Raw genomic sequence first — 14,931 nt, forward strand, 5'->3', positions numbered from 1 at the left:
TGTTTCTCAAATGTACCATCACATCTCATCTTAGGACCTTGGCTCTTGCTGTTTTCTGCTTGCAACACTCTTCCCCAGGATAGCTTCATGGTTCACTCGCTCACTTCCTTTATGTCTGTTCAAACACCTCTTTCTGAGTGACCTTCTCCAATCACCTTATACCAAATAACACCAACCTCCCCAAGTACTCCCCACCTTCATCACTTAATTCTGCTTCATTTTTCAACATTGTACTTATTACTGTCTAACACATACTTATTTGGCTATCTGCTTCTTGTCCCTCTCTTCCACTTGAATATAAGTGCCAGGAGTTCATGGGCTTTCGTCTGTTTTTTTCCCTGCTATGTCTCCTGCACCTAGAATAGTGCCTAGCATACAGTATGCTCAATATGTATTTTTAATTAATTCATTACCTATTTTGAATAAAGAACTGTTTTCCCTTCCTCCCCTTCCAACCTTTGGAAATGGTAACATCCTACTCATCTTTAGTCTCAACTCAAATGTCACCTCTTTAAAGAGCTTTACTGGCCTACCCTAGAGAAATAACATCTACCCGTAGGACTATAAGCCAGCTTAAATGAGATAAGCATAAAGTGCTCACAATCATGCCTGGTACATGTTAAAAATCCAATAAATGCTAATCAATTCTATTTTGGGAACTCTTTGGAAAGAGAATCTCTCTGCTGCGGTCAACTTGCTAACACATGGCAAGAGCTTGCCTCAATTAAGTAAAACCAGGGAAGAGCAGAGCTAAGAGACTGAGAGAGATGGAGTCTAGACACAGCACTTGAGCCCAGACATCTAGATATGCCTAATGGCTACTGACGCCTAGACATTTTTGTTCTCAGTCCATAAATTCATTTTTCTTAAGGTAGGTTGAGTTGGGTTTCTATTTCTTTTTGAAGGAGTTTCACCTAATACAGAGAGCAGTGCCAGGAGGCATATAATTAAGTACTCACTGGGTGTCACGGACCGGGAGAGTATGGAGAAAGGCATGTTCAATGTGGGTTATGAGAAGTAGTGAAGAGAGGTAGGTCAACCCACCTCAAATTTTGTCAGCTCCACCAGTGGTATCAGAAAATGTCTGGGGATAATTTGAGATATCCTTGCCTTAGAAGCATTATATTGTTCATCAAAAAGAAAAAAAAAGTCACATTCTAGAAGAATAATGCCATTTCAGAGCTTTATACCAAAAATCTCTCCCCTCCCAGAGCTAGGATCCAGAGCCCGACCCTTTGCCTAAGTCGAATTGACAGCTTCCAAAACTGCAAAAAAATTATGCTTTCAGACCCAGGGAAGAAAGGCCTTTGTTTTTCTATCTGATAGTCATGTTAGCTGTATCTAGCTGGCATTTTCAGAAGGGACAACTTCAAAGTGATTCATTTCAGGAAATTAAAAGGCACAGAATTCATTGCCATGTCCTAAAGTTTCCATCCAGGGCTCTGTGGGACTCTGTAGACCTGAATCCAGGGGACCGTCCCTCATCTGGAATTGTGCATGATCACTTATTCCTCCTCTAGAGTTTCCTAGGAGGAAGTCCATTTAACACCTCTCCCTTGGCCATTTTTTTTTTTTTTTAGTAATTTATCTTTTCCAACTCTCATCCTTTCCTTGAAGAAATCCAGCTATCCTTCTTTTTCCTTTCCCTTCCTTTTCTTTTCTCTTTTTTTTTATTTCCAAGTGAAGGTAAAAGGCAATCTGTCTTTTCACAATGCAGGGAGCAGGTTATATACAGCATGACGAAAGTATCATTTCCTACGCCTGAGATCTGAAGTTGATAAGAGGTTTTCAGGGACAAAGGGGTATTGGCAGGCCAACTATGAGAGCAGGAGCAAGTGAGTGTCTATGAGACAGGGAGAGAGAGACAGAAAGCAACAGCTAGTCTCAATCCTCCCAAATTACTTCCATTTTTTCTCACGGAGCAGTCAGCAAAGGCAGCTTCATTTAGAAAGTTCATTACAATTTTATTACCTTAAAATTGCCCAACATATACCAACAACCGTAAAGGAAATATTGGAATTGGAAGCGTCCACTGTGTTAGTCTTTAAGGTTAGTACTTGTTGCCAAATCCACCCTTGCTTCATTAGGGTTGTAATGTTTCACTTTTGGCTTTGCTAAACAAAAGAAAGAAGGAAAAGAAAGAAAGCATCAAGAAGTCCAAAAATATTTTGGAAAATGTCCTCTAAAAAGCAGACACAAAAATAAGAGATCAGAATGTCAGAATCGACCCTCTAGAAAGGTTCAAAAGTGATTATTCAGTCATGGGTGTCACTGAATTGTCAACTCATTTCTGGCATCGGTGCCAATAGAAAGACCCTGATCAACAAAGTCTACTTTCCACTGAATTTTCTTCCTTATTCTCATGGTGGTTGTTGTAACGGCTGTAGCTCTGAATACACACTAAATGATGATCTCAGTTTCTTGCTGAGTATGGGATAAATTGGAAGACAGTGGGTCTGGTAAGAGGCCATGCTGTGGCAGCTGGGGACAACCTCTTGGAAGGATGGCTGCCTAACATTAAGTTAAGTGGCTCTTCCTGGCAAGTGAGATTCTTTGGACTCAGACAGCATAAGGCTGACTGCCTGACTTTTCCTAGACCTAGGGCTGAGGGTATTTTTAGTTTAGAATGAATCCATCTGACCCTGTAAGACTAGAAACACTATGAATACAGAGGTGTGATTAGGCGAAATTTAAAGGAATGAGCCCTTTTTCACCAAATGGAACTAGTTTATTACTGCTACATTAAGACAAAAATAAAACTCTTATCCTTTCTTCCCAGAGCCCAAACAGACACTTTTAATGTCCTTCCTGACTGCAATTTTGAGGCCATTTGAGGTTGCCAGCTCCCTTCAACTGGTGCTGGCCCAATAAATATCAACCCTATCAAACCCAATGTTCCCTTTTTAACAAATAGTAAGTCCCTTTTACTGTCGTGAAGTAAAATTTGTAGGTAGTATGCCCTACCTGGCAACAGAAAATTTTACGTAAATACATAGCAAGCCTAAACTGAAATATCAAGGAGATAAACACAGGGCACATCATTTGCAATATATGAGCTCATCTGCCCTAGAAGACATCTGTAGTGTCAGACACTGCCTCCATCCACAGAATCACTCTGAGTGCTGCTGATGCCTCCGATCCGGTGAGCAATTGGAACATATCTGAAATGGAGCACTTCTCTTCCTCAAGGTCCAAATAGAGAAAAGTGCAATATTCATTGCTGACAGAGTAAATGCATTCATGGAAAATTCAGTGCATATTATAAGTATACAAAAAACACTTTGCCTTCATATGTAATATAGAGTTCAGTTTTCCAAAGTTCATCATCAACAGGTTTTCCACCTACACTGAAGTGTATCAGGAAGTTTGAAGTTGTGCAAGACAAGAGACCAGTCTTTGTTTCACAGCATGAAACAAGACATGTAGCATCACTGTTCTCTGCCAATTATTGTATCACCTAATCCCTCCCCTGACATGTACAAAGTTCCAAAATGCCATCCAAGGTCAGTACTCCCACCTGCCCCTGAGACCACCATTCTGGTCTCTGCTCAATTCTCAAACTCATCTCTGCTTAAGAATAATGGAAGTCTTTATTTCTACAGTAGACAGGAGCTTAAATTTTTATTCTAATTCCTTTATTGAAAAGAAAACTGACTCTTGGAATTGTTAAGTGATGTCATACAGCCACATGGTGGCACATCTGTAGCTGGAGTCCAGGTCTCCTATACCTTTCCTAAGGCCTGTGATTATCCCTGAGTTCAATATTAAATTTGAGAATCATTATTCCTTCAAAGAATCAATTTAAACAATTGTATCTTATTTCATTAAATTTTCAGAATGCATAACTATCACCTGTCATTGCTTCCCTCAAACAATACCTCTATCTAGAGAATTGATTTCCCAATGACCATGGATAACACTGTGCCTGTAAAAACCCAAGTGTGGTGCCTGGCACAGAGTCACCCAATAATAAGTACCAATTTCCTTTCAGATTCCTCAGTTGGGACCATGGAATGACATCGGAAGCTTTGGAACCATTCAGAAGTTGTTTGGGATCTTTGCAAGATCTCCCACTATGTGACTTCTAGCAATCTTCAAAGAGCTTGGTATTATTATTCCCTTCACAAATAAGGAACTGAGGTCCTGAGAAGAATTTGCTTAAAGTCATATAGTTAAAAAAAAGCTCAAAATTTCAGCCCATGTCTCCCTAACTCCAGTTATATACCTTTCCCTATTCTATGCTTCCCCAATTCTCAAGAAATATGTGATCCTGTCATTTTTTTCCCTACCTGAGTTAGTGGTCTATTTGTCCTTTTTTACGTTTTGGTCAAACTAGGGAAAAAAATTAGTACTTTGCATGCCTGCACAATAGAAGTATTTTTAATCAGTAAAAGTGTCCCTTGTTCAAGGCTCTTTGTGTTACTGAACTAACATAGCTATTATATCGCCTTAGAAACCAACTCGAAATAATTTAAACAACAACAAAAAAAGCCATTACAAGCATATTGGGATGTCTTATGTAATTTAAGGAAGAGGGGGCAAACTGATCTCCAGAGATATGGGGTGAAGAGAAACAGGGACTTCACCAGTGATGAACCCTGGGCCTTCTCTTACAGGCCTTGGGTTGCTACAATATGACCCCTGTTATTAACCTGCCTGCTCTTCTTTGTCTCTTTTAAGATTGGATGCTGAAATGCATCAACCTGAACTATCTGGGTCAAGACCAGTCATTTAGGACCAGTCGGGAAAGTCATATAAGGAAACTGGACATTTCTCAGAGGAAAGGGACAGTTTGGCTAAACTAATGTGTCCATTACAAGAGGAAAGAGAAAGGTGAGAACATTTTAACAAAAGAAAATCAGCAGGACTTGATGAAAGACCAGGTATAAGGATAACTGTACAAAAGTTTTTAAAAATCTAGGTATCAATCAGATATTGAAAGATAAAAGAAAGCACTCACTTCTTTATATTTTCCTCCACTTAAAAGACCTTTAAAATTAAGGATTAAGGCGTGAATCAGATCTGAGGCCCAAAATGACTCTGAGCTCTTAGCTAATCACCAAGTACCTTAAATGCATGAGTCTGAACAGGCTTTTGCCATCTCTATTTGCTCCTGTACCGCCACAAAACTGAAGAAATACTAGTTGACTAAGAGTTCAGAATTCACTTTCATGGAAAAACAATATTCAAAGTTAATTTTAGTCATTACACTAGCCAACATGTTGATCAAATTCATTTTTCATTTAGGATCTAATTGTGTTAGTATTACCTAGTCACGGACATGGACCATCTCAACCTTGCAAATGTGTTCATTAAATTTTCTTATTTCTAGGGGCAGAATGTGAATGTGTCTACAAAGCTCATGAATATTAATACAGAGGACCATACTTTCCCCCCTAAATCCCTCTCACCCTATAGCCGTTACTGAACACCTAAATGGGAACACATAACAGTTTGTAATTACTTTTTGTTTTTAAAAGAAAAGCTACCAATTCAGGTGTCTGTGCTAGAAGCAACAATCTAATTTTTTCTTGTAGGCCTATATCACACAGCACCACACATTTATGCAAAGAACTAGCTCCAGCTTGCATTTAATAACTCCAAATGAGTTGTTTGACACCTTTAAATAGGAAATTGGCATATAAAGGACCCCAAGGGCAGAGGAAGGGTAAAAGTGTCCATAGATTTTTTTTTTCCTCTCCCTCCTGTCGTTTTCAGAATAAATTATGGCCTTTTATTTGACTCACTAACCTAGTAGTATACTGCTATAACAACAAGCCTGTAATTTGTGCTTGAAATATATGCTCAACCTAGTGACACTTTTCAGACAAGAAGGAAGAGTCAGTATATTCCTCAAAGGAATTAGATGATCCCCATTTGCAGTTCTAGTATTACCTTCTAAATTTTCAAAAGCCGAGGCTGCTGTTTTTATGTTTAATATATCCCCTTATATAACATATATCCCCTTATAATATTCCTAGAAATATCATTTATATTGGCTGGAAACTATATACGCATTCCTCTTTCCCATTGGCCCACACCCAACTCCATTGATCTCGGAAGCAGCCACAATCTGTAGAAAGAGGTTTAGTTTACAAAGGAAATAATACAAACACCACACTTGCAAATGAATTACAGAAGGTGAGCCTGACAAAAGCAGCAGTTTCAAATAGTGAGTGAATTTCCTCAAGAACCACCAGGTAAAGAAAATGCAGTGTGTGGTGAGCACAGGCTTCCCCTGCAACAGCTGGAGGCTGCACGCTGTCTTCAGCTGGGCCACTATCAGATGAGATCAGTCCTAAAACGTCACTCACTCATAAGCACGCTCATCCATAAGCATGATATATCCCCTGGTAAGAAGATCTTGATCTATCTTTTCCCTTCCCTGAACTCCCAAATTTCTATGTTCTCTCTCCTCTCAGTGTGTTTGCACCACATCCTCCAAGAGTCTTCTGTGAGTTGGATGCTTTTGCACCAATCTGACCAGCATGTACCCCTAGGGGTGGGCCAGCTCCCTGCCAAGTCATTACCTTGGCAGTGATGCATTGGGAGAACTGAAGAATGGAGTGTAAAGAACAGCACACTTGTCTCCAAGAAGCTTGTCAGCTAGCAGTTCTCAGCCTTCTTTTCCACCATGATATGCCTGGTGGAAAATGTCCACACATCTGTCACTTCCTCATCAGTGACAATTGTCTAATTCCCATTGCCTAGATTATTTAGGACACTGGCCATGAGTTTGTACAATTATCTGCTAGCCAGCTCTACCACCACTCCTTTCTGTGTCACTGACTCAGGAGACAGGCTGGTAGAGATCACCAGAGTAGGACAATACAATTAATATATTTTTTAAAGATTTTATTTATTTATTCATGAGACACACACACACACACACACAGAGAGAGAGAGGAAGAGAGAGGGAGAGAGAGAGAGAGGGAGAGAGGCAGAGACACAGGTAGAGGGAGAAGCAGGTTCCATGCAGGGAGCCTGACAGTACAATCGATATTAAAGTAGAGTGAGCCAAAGAGGTGAATGTATATCCCCTATAAACAATGACAACTTTAAAAAAAACATTGGCAGTTATAGCCACATAAGAAGTAAGAGAAGCATGAGTAAAAATAGTAGGAATTTGCTTAGAAAAACCCCAATGAAAAGGAAAAAGGAACCTTGTGAATACTGTTAAAGAAAAAAGTATTTCAGGGTGCCTGAGTTGAATTCAGCTCAGTCATGATCTCTGGGTCCTGGGATCAAGCCCCACATTCGCTCCAGGCTCAGCAGGGAGTCTGCTTCTCTCTCTCTTTCTGTATCTCTCTGTTTCAAATGAATAAATAAAAATTTTTTTAGAAAAAAAGAAAGAAAAAGAAAAACATTTCAACATTGCTTATAGACCATAAGAAAGATTTATTCAAGAAGGGTTCACACTAATAGGGAGATTGATGGGGCTCCACTCTGCATACAAGAAGGAAAAGTGGAGATTTATAGCCAACGAGCAGGGTGGGGGGTCAATGGACAGAAAACTAGTAAGAGGAAACACCAGAGGTGAGAAGATATTTGGGTTACCAACTTGACAAGATCCTTGCTGAAGGCAGACCAGGGTGATTAGACATCACCTGGTTGATGGTGGAAGATGAGGAACCCGATCAGATATCAAGGTTGATCAGATAATGGGAGGGGAGAAGGTCTCGCTCTTGAGCACAAGGCCCAAAGACAAGAGCCTTACTAAAGGTAGTGAAAGAGACAGTCTTTCTCAAAACCACACCTTCCCACTGTAGGGGAGCAAAGTTTGTCACCCCAATGTGTCTTTTGGCATGTGGGTTATTTTAGGCTGATTATTTTTAAGAAACAGACACCTCAAGAAGTTTTCCTTTCACCTCCCCCACTAAATGCCCAAAAGAATTTAGGAAGAGGACCTGTTCCAGGAAGGAAGCTGGTGAGCTGTCACCATAGATAAGTACAGTATGATGTGAATGAGGTGGGGTAGACAGCAAGGCCTGTTTGATTAAAGTCTTCTCTGTGTGCCATTGTCTCTGGAAGGCCTAGCAAACATGTGTTTACTAAATATTTGCTTTTTCCATTCTTTTTATGAATTGCCTTCCTTCCCTTTGAAGCCGCAGATGCTTAAAGCCCTTTCTTGTTAGTCCAGAATGACATATATACCTCATTTTGCCTGACTGTCTTCAGAATCTCTCATGTTTAAGTGCATTTCCCATACATATGTAATTAAATTTGATATTTCTCCTGTTATAATCCGTCTCGTGACAAGTTAGTTCTCAGACCAGCCAGAAGAACCTTGAAAAGCATATAAAAATTTTCCTCTCCCACACCATCTGGAGCCTCTCTTTCTGAAACTTCTCCGTTCAAAACTTGCTTTTTGTTTCATGATAAAGCAGGAGATCCTGTTTTGTTTTTAAATAAGAATAGGAACACATAAAAAGGTGCCTATTCTCACCTTTTAGGGGAAGCATTTCTATCACCTATGAATGCATTTTAAGTGGACATCCACACACTTTTCCTGTAGCATGGCCATGAAAAGCCAACAAGAGGAACTTAGCATTGGCAGCCAAGGGGTTAAATTACCATTCCAGAGCTGCCCTTAAAACAGCACACTCAATCAGTCAACTATTTTTCCTGCCTCTACCACATGAACTGATGGTATTACACACATGTTTCAACTTACTCCAGACTGTGCCAGCTATTGCAAATGCATCACAATAAAGGGGTTTTGTATGAAAATATTTGAAACTATTTAAAGTAACTGCAAACATATGCATACTTGTTTTGTTACATTTTTCCCATTGTTGCTGAAGACTATGTCTGTCTTTTCTTTCTCCATTGTTTTCCTCCTTCAGTTAAGCTTTAGAGATGAATTTTTATTGCATTTTGATCTCTCCCTCACCTCAAAACAAATTGTATTCAGCAGGGTGCATCGAGGATAGCTGTGCTTCTCAAAATGTAGTCCATGGAATGGTCTTTGGTAAGCTTAACATTTTTGCAGGTAGCATGTCATTTTAATGAATACCTTCTGATTTACAATCAGTTACAGTCAGCTATCTCCCTAGCCCCTTTGTTAGCACAGACTAACATAGCTTTGCTCATGTGGATACTATAAATTGTATTTTGGTGTTAAATACATGTTAAACAAATTCATTGACAGGGCATATCCATATAGAGATTTATATATTTAAGAACAAAAGTTTGTCTTTTTAGTACAGAATTTTTGCATGCTACATACTTCAACGTGGTAGTTAAGTGTTTAAAAAATTTTTTTTAATTTATTCCATTTGATTTGGAATAACATTTATCAAAAAAAGGAATAGTATTTATCTACACATTCTGTTGATTGCTAGGAAATTGTTTTTCTTACAATTCTGTTGACTTCTTTGTCACTATTATTTTTTCATATTTTAAAAAATTAATTCCCCTTTTTAATTTTTTCTTTTACTTCAACCTATCTAGCTCAGAGTATGGTTATCACCACTTACATAATGAGTTTTTCTATTTTTGTCATCTTGAATCGGATCCCAAGTTTATTTGGTCTTGACTCTTTAAGTCCTCAGAAATATAATGTGCCATTCCCCCCCCCCCCCGGGAGACATTGAAAAGTTAGGGAAATAAAGGGCTTATTGGCAATAGCCTCCGTGAAAGGAAGGTATAGGAGGCAGCATTAGGTAAGGGATGCATCAGACAGAGATATAGACCTGGCAAAATACCTCTCTGTCCAACAGGGAGCAAAGATCACCTGTTAGTTGAGTCCTGCTTTAGCTGGACAAGGCTAAAGAATATCTATCTGCTAACCACACTCTCATAGCTGGGCAGTGATCCCTTTCTTAAAGGGGAATCTGAGTGGTACATTCCTATGTCTGCCACAGGTGAAATTCTATCTTTCTTTAAACAAACAACAAGTGACAAATACAATATTTTGAAAAGCAAAAGGAAATTTTAAAACTAATAGAGTTAAACATTACATCAGAATACATAAATATCTACACTACAATATCATTATTTTTAAAGATTTACTTAATCAACACAATATTGAGTATATAAATCTTAAGAATGTTTTCAAAATTATTTGGAATCATTCAAAATTCTTTAATCAGATGTACTCATATTTTATATTTATGTTTTCTTCTAAGTACTGTGGGAATTGGTGAGCATTAATTATCCATGGACACAAGCTATTAGAGAACACTTATCATAGTTAATGGTTAACATCTGCATTAATACTACATGTACCTATTAATTAACCCCCTTTGTGTGGAATGTTTATGGTGCATGACATTTTCTAATATTTTCCTCGAGATAATATGAAAGTTAATGAGAACTGCACATGTGCATCAAGAAGAGAATAGAGCCTTTGTCCTAATCTTATTAAGTTTCTCCAGATGTGATAATATTGTCCTGTCTCCAAATGGCTTTTTTTTATTATCACTTTAAACTAATAAGATTTAAAATTAGAAAACAAAGTAACACAAGCAAAGAACTTCCTGAACTTGCATTTATTTTTTATTTTCCTTAATAATCTTAAATTTCCTGCGGGTAAAAGAATGTGATTGCAGAGTCAATACACAGCTGATTATAGATCTAGGGGCATTTTTTTGGCACATAAACCTGAGTTATAAAGCTCAGAGTATTTTCAGGTCCAGAGGAGAACTAGATACAGATTCTATTGAGCATTACCTAACCAATTTTAAAACACCATCTGCTGAATGCCAATTACGTGTCTATAAATATGCTAAATGCTTCCACGTATAGTGTCCCACTTAATCATTTATTCATTTAACACATATTTATTAAATACCTTCTGTACTAAGCAAGAGAAACACAACAGTGAGCAAAACAAGCATATTTACTTTCTTTGTGGATCTTTCGGTCTGATGGGGGATATGAGATGATCCTATCAGTCATCTATTGCTGTAGAACAAACTACCCTGATGTTCTGTGACATACAACAATAAAAATTTAATATCACACTCCATGTGCAGGTCAGCTAGGGCAGCTCAGCTCCATATGTCTCTCATTCCACTGGGACCAGCAAATGACCAAGCACATGCTCTTTTGAAGGCAATGGCAGAGATACAAGAGAACAAATCCCACCACACAAGCATACTTCAGACCTTTACTCATGTCATGTCCACTAATATTTCTATTGGCCAAGTTGAGTTACATGGCCAACCTCAAAATAAATAGGATGCCAAGTATACCCTTCCCACAGTGGATCGGCAAGGGGAACAAACATTTGCTGAACAATAATCCATATTATCATAATAATTAATCACAAATATTTGAATAATTAAAAGCTCCAGACCACAATGACAGAAGTTTCAGGGAGCTTGGCCAGAATCTTGTAAAAGAGCTGGATCCCATCTGGAGGTCAGAAAGATGTCTCCAAAGATAAAGGAATGTGAGATGAGCTGAGGGCTAAAGAATGGGTCAAAACTAACTAAGAGGAAGTATGAGGAATTATCCAGGCAGGGAGAGTGTACAACATGGCAAGTTCAAAGAATGGCGGTGGGGGGCCCTGAGAGCATTGCTCAGAGTAAGAAGGAAGGTCAAGTAGCATGAAGCTGGAGAAGTAGGTACAGAAGATCTTGCAGGGCCTTGCAGACTATGTTCAGGATTTCATCTTTACCCTGAGACCAATGGAAAGCACTAGATGGTTCTAAGCAAATGAGAGATATGGTCAAATTTAATTCTGGAAATTACTCCTGTTGCAGTGGAAAGAACAGCTGAGAGTGGACTTAAAGAAATGAAAGTCATTAACAGACAGATTGTAATCAACATCATTGGCATAGTCCCCTGTTTCTATAAACAAAGTTTTATTGGAACATGGCCATGCTCATTCATTTATAGATTGTCTATGGCTGCTTTTATGCTACAGTGCAGAGTTGAATAGATGTGACAAAGACCAGATGCCCCACAAAGACAGCAATATTTACTATTTGGCCTCTTACAGAAAGCATTCGCCCATCCCTGCATAAATGAGACAGCTTTAAGAAGAAATCATAGGATATAACCTGATAGAGAATAGAATGACAGAAAAGAGAAAATGAGCTAGCAGAGGAAAATGAGAACCTAATCTCTTTGACAGTTTTTAGCCCCATTTTACAGATCTAGGCTTGCAGAGGCTTGCAGAGTGTGGTAGGTTGCAACATATAGCGACAGATTTCTCCCCTTCTTATATGCTTATGTCTATTGTTTCTCCCATCAAGAGGTAGAATGCACCTCAGTACAGCCTTGGTTCTGGTTGTTCCTGGTGACTGACTCTGACCCATAAAATATGGTAGAAGTGACTCTGTAGGAGTTCCAAGCCTTGACTTCAAAGGCCTTACAGTTTCTACTTCTCTCATGTCCTGAGACTATCATAACAGGAAACCTGACCTAGCTCCTGGATGCTGAGAGTCCACGGGGAGATAGGCCCGGCCCACCACCAGCAGCAACCAGCAGACATGTAAGTGAGGCCACCTGGGAATAGCCAGCTTACGCTGTCACCTGAATGAACCCATGCAAGCCCAGCAGAGGAGCTACCATGCTAACTGTAGCCCAAACTGCTGGTCCACAAAGCCACTCAGCTTTGGGCTGGTTTGCAGCAAAGGGTGACTGAAACAAAGACATTGAGTGACTTTCTTGAGATCACATGACCCTATGTCTATGAAGTAGCCAGGCTCGGATTCAAGCCAGGCCTTAGGACTCTAGGTACATAATGTCCTTTGTATTCATGTTTAAACAAGGCAAATACCAAAAGTCATTGATTCTACGTTAGTCTGTCTTCCTGATGGTCTGTCTGAAGACACTGATTTGGGTGGTTCTAGAATTGGATGATTTGTTGTTATTTGAAGATGTCTGGGATGCCCTCCTTTATAAAACAGAAGATAAAAAACTTAGAAAGAGTGTGCCAGCTTGCCTAATATCTGAAAATTCAGTTCAATGCATCTTTATGAGTTTGTTTTCTTTCTTTTGTTTTTGTTTTCTGTTTTGCCCCTTTCTCACTTTAGAAAAGATTTCACTCAGCCTTCTCCCAACAGATTCATTGTTTGGGTTTAGTATATTGCCCTAATTGAACTGTAAATAATAATCTTGGGAGAAGAGTTAGCAGTTATTAGTGTGAATGGTTTCCTGCAAGAAGGAAATGGTTCGGCAGAGAATAACTAAGTCTTAAATAAAATGATGATAGCCAGGGACAGTCATTGCCTAGACATACTATGAAACAAAGAAGCAGAGAGAGATACCTGCTGGGGAGCAACAGTCAGAAAGTAATGTGAGTCACGAGGCAACTGAAGGTTAAGAACTAAGAGAGTGGGGAGAGGGAGGAGAGGAGACTTGGAAGGGCCGAACTTCACAGCTAAGTCAAAGGGGTAGCTGTTTAATCATGAGCAGGGAAAAACAAAGTGAAAAAGAATTAAGGAAAGATTCATCCAGCTTGCTAGAATCCAGGTCACTGTAAACAGTTTGGGTACAAATGGTGAGGAAGGTGACCTTAGCCCTCTATATATAAGACACTCCATCTTCCAAGCCCTTCCCCCTCCTCCCTTGCACCCCCCAATGTGGCCACCTTCACTGCACCTCTGCCTACAAACACTGCCTTCTGTCTCTGCAATAGCCTGTCTTTTTTTTGTTGTCTACCGAAATCCTCTCTCAGGAAAGCAGCTCGTAGTTATTTGCATATCAATGAGTTTGAATGAACATTAATTCAACATTGAAATGAACATCTTGTTCCAGATAAATTTCATCTGAGGTCTAATTATGGGTGGGTGGGCAGTGCTGTGTTAAAAGGAATTTCCAGGAGTTGCGAGCCTGTCGGAGAAGCTCTATCTGGAGCTGGAGACTGTTATGGCTTGACTTGGATACGGATTCAGTACACTTAGAAATAACTCTCGGTGAAAAAAGAAACCAGGAAATGAGGGTGGAATGGCAGGCTGGCGGTTTGGTAGGATTGTTCCAACTCTGGATTGAGGTGAAGATAAACTTGGAAGAAACCCACTCGGGCAAGGATCCAAAACAATGTAAGAATTGCGAGGGATGGTTAGAAACAGACTGGAAGATACTGAGTTGAAGAATACTGAGTCTGCACAAAGAGGGATAAAGTAACAAAAAGAGATGGAGTCAAGAATAATGTAAGAAATGATAGATGGAAGGATGATCATGGAGGACAGTGAGCATGATCTCAAAGAACAATTGAGCTACACCTGTCATGGTGGCTATGATCATGAGACTACACCAAATGTTAGCAAGGATGGGGCAAATGTAATTCTCATTCACTGCTGGTGGAAGTGTGACAGGGCACAGCCACTTTGAAGAGCTATTTGGCAGTTTCTTTAAGGTTAATCGTTCATCTACCCTATGACCCAGCAATTCCTCTCCTAAGTATTTACCCAAGAGAAATGAAAATTTATGTTCTCCAAAAGACTTATATAATGAAAAAACTTATATAATAGCAGCCTTATTCATCATAGGAAAAATTGGAACAATTCCAAATGTCCATCAACAGGAAAATAGATGAACAAACTGTGGTATGTTCATACTATAACATAATCCTCAGTAATAAAAAAATAATAAATGAACTACTAATACATGCGACAGCATTGATGAATGTCAAAAATAGCCTGATAATCCAAAGTTGGAAAATCACGGTCCACAGGCCAAATGTAGTCCGTCATCTATTTTTCTAACTAAAGTCCTGTTGGAATATAGCCACACCCATTCATTTCTGTCCTGTGTATGGCTGCGTGGTGCTACAGTGACAGAGTCGAGTAGTTGACACAGAGACCTAATAGAATGCAAAGCCAAAAATATTTACTATCTGAGCCTTTATGGAAAAAGTTTGCCAGTCCCTGCATTAAGCAAAAGAAACCAAGCACAGAAGAGTGCATATGATATAATTCCATTTATATGAAATACAAGAATAGACCAAACTAATCGATGACCATTGGAGGGAAA

Source organism: Nyctereutes procyonoides, unplaced genomic scaffold, assembly GCF_905146905.1.
Source record: "Nyctereutes procyonoides isolate TBG_1078 unplaced genomic scaffold, NYPRO_anot_genome, whole genome shotgun sequence".
Classification (NCBI taxonomy): Eukaryota; Metazoa; Chordata; class Mammalia; order Carnivora; family Canidae; genus Nyctereutes; species Nyctereutes procyonoides.